The 2,995-nt window shown below is 37.8% G+C and overlaps 1 long non-coding RNA gene across 5 annotated transcripts in view; it reads right to left on the minus strand.

Moving 5' to 3' along the window:
• The window catches only part of LOC108445772, a 121,137-nt gene that overhangs the window by 96,081 nt on the left and 22,061 nt on the right, over positions 1 to 2,995 (minus strand). The window contains exon 1 of one of the 5 annotated variants that reach the window (XR_001860744.1): positions 2,968 to 2,995. The exons of the other annotated variants lie outside the window; for them this stretch is intronic. This is a non-coding gene — a long non-coding RNA (uncharacterized LOC108445772). The remainder of the gene's footprint in view (positions 1 to 2,967) is intronic. 5 annotated transcript variants of the gene reach the window in all.

Genomic DNA, 2,995 nt, shown 5'->3' on the forward strand with positions numbered 1-2,995 from the left:
TTTCCCTTTCTCCTCTCCACCTCCTCCTCCTTTTTCCCTCTCCTTTACCCACAATAAAATCTTTCTTACCCCAATCCAAACCTGGCAGCGTTCATCCGTACAAAATTCCAGTTCATTTAAAAAAGTTTAGTCAGATGGCCCACTTGCTATCTCTGGCAGTAAGGGTCCCATGGTAGCCCACCTGCCTGCAGACCATGCTGCTGTGCCATGCACGGAGCACGGCTCTGCCCAGCACTCCGCACCCCTCCCAGGCCTAGAACACATGGACCTTGCCCTTGTGCTCCCCACGTTCTCCACACTAATAGGTAAAAGCCAGATTTTCAGCCAAGACAGGTGGGAGGTTAAGAAGAGAGAGTTCATTTATCAGCAACTCCTTAAATTTCCTTTTGGAGGAAGAATTTCCATTTGGAGGATTGAGATGAGGGAGAAACACTCATTTTGCCCCCAACTCAGTCTATCTTAGATTATTCTCACTGTGTTTCACTCAATTATTACCTGAAAATATGCAAAACTTCATAATTATTATCTGAAAATATGCCAAACATCATCCTAGCCAGCTATTTAAAAAATCTTTTAATTAAGCAAAGTATTGTCTATGCTTTTCATTCTTCATTCCATGCACCAAACACTTTGTACGAGAATCTTGGCACTCCAACACAAAACACTTTCAAAATGTAAATGCTCCAGCTCACATGCATAATTTCTGAAGACATTCATCTGAGGGGCTGAATACTTCTAGCAGCAGTTATATTTCAAGTTACAGACTAAAAATAATTTTAAATTTAAACCCTGGAAATTGCCAATCTAACGAATAGATTTTAATCCCTCTTCAATTAACATGCACGTGGTCTTTATACACTGCTATGTTAATTTTCAGCATACTTACAGAAACCCTCACTGTGAAATAAACCAGGCAATTCTGCTTCTTTTACTTTCAGAGGTCATTTCTAGCAAGCCACCACAAAATAATGAACTAATATGCAAGAAACAATTTTATATTCCTTTAAGCTTATCAATAAAACAGCCCCCAAGTATCACAACCTAAGGATAAAAAAATACCTTCTTTAGATAAATAGCATCATTAGGAGCAATATCCCCAAGTACTCTGAAATTTCTCAGTGAGGAGTGTTCAGCAGTTTGTGATTTTATAACGACTACAAGTTAAACCCCTCAACTAATATTTTATTTGCATTTTACTGTGTAGCTGCTACAGGCCTCTAAAAACTACTTTGAAGAAATTAATTTTAGCTATCACTAAGCAATATGCTCCTAAATTCCTTTCTTAATCTATGCAGTTCACTAAAACATTCTCTAGTTACTTTGAGCATGATCAGCCAATAAATACTGCTTTACTACTTACAGTTATGAGTTGTATTTTAGTTTATGTTGCCATAAAACACTTCTAATGCAATGCCAATATAGAGATGGTTTTGATACAGTGCTGTCAATGACCTGAATTTAAAACTATTTTTGTATAAGTCACTAGGTATTTTCAAATTATTTTGGTTTTTTTTTGGGGGGGAGGCTTTTTTTTGGTTGGTTGGTTTGGTTGTTTGGTTTTTGGGGGTTTTTTTGGTTTTTTTTGGTTTGTTTGTGTTTTTTGTTGGAGTTGGTTTTTTTGCAGAGAAAACCCCCAAACTTAATTGTATTTGGTCTGTTACTTACTTTAAATCCTAGACATAAATAAAATTAACAGGAAAAGATTAAAATATTTTACACGAGCCTCCTATTTTTTCTAATGTGCAGAAAAAGCATTTTGGTTTAGAAATATATATGAAAGAACTAATTTCCTCATAAAGTTTCTTAAAAATATATTTATTTCCAGATACTTTAATTTCTTTATATAGACTAGTCTATATAAAGAGTTGAAAATACCTATTATCATAAGTCTGGCAATTTCACAGCAGTAATAAATCTTAAGTGTTTAACCGTCTGTCAAATTGCGCCTAATTCAGTACGTCTCTATCCACATGCTACTTTGGTCTATAAATGGCATTACTCTAATATTTAAGTATTCTACTTAAAATAAATTCCTTCATTAACAGCCGAAGAGAGAGAGAGTGGGAGTGTGCATGAGCATGTGCCAGGGCGCACACATAAAAGATAAAAAGAAAATACACTTTTGGCACCTACGGACCTTTAAAGGCCTTGAAAAATAGTATTTTTAAAATATATTATAAAAATGGTAATTAGAAACTAATCCTGAACAATTCCAGGTATTAAAAAATTAATACATGAATGCTGAAAATATTTATGTTCAAATTCACGTCGCTAAAAAAATCAGGAAACGTAACCGAGATGAGATACAATGACTGAAGAGCATCAGATAGTTACCTGCAAAGCCAGGAGTTGAGCAATGCCACCCGGTCCCTTCTCTCGTATGTGTCCCTACAAAAAAACCCCATGCACTGGCTGATGGCTATGTTACAGCTGCTCTGCACAGGGATGCTCAATAATGCTTCACACAGACTGAAATATTAAATAAATGTAAAAAACTTGCACCGCCCAACTTTGTTTCTTCTCTTAAGCTCCCTTCTATTTTTATTTTTTAGAAGGGAAGGGGGAAGCGCCATTCAGGAAAGCAGCTATATTGTGCTCAATGAAGGCAGGACTGGCACAAGTCCTAGAACATTTGCATTCAGAAATAAAAGCTGTGATCGACCTTTGTCTGCTAAGAAAATGAAGCTTGCTGGTTTTAAACAGGCTAGCGAAGGGAGGGGCAGACTCGATAGAGAGGGAGAAGAGAACCTAAAAAACAGCAACAATAGCAAATATTAGTCTATCACATCCTTAATAGGCAGCAAAGCGATCCTCCCGAATGAGCCTGGACATCGCCGGGTTGATAACGCACTCCTGGTTAATCATAAATTATCAGGCAGACGCGAGCCAATGTGCCGATCCCCACGTAGTTCCCGAAACTTGATTTTCCCACTTGGCATCCCCTGCGCTCCGGCGGGAGCAGCTTACCCTGGCAGGGCGGGACGGCGGCCCGGGA

This window comes from Corvus brachyrhynchos, unplaced genomic scaffold (assembly GCF_000691975.1).
Source record: "Corvus brachyrhynchos isolate BGI_N302 unplaced genomic scaffold, ASM69197v1 scaffold523, whole genome shotgun sequence".
Taxonomy (NCBI): domain Eukaryota; kingdom Metazoa; phylum Chordata; class Aves; order Passeriformes; family Corvidae; genus Corvus; species Corvus brachyrhynchos.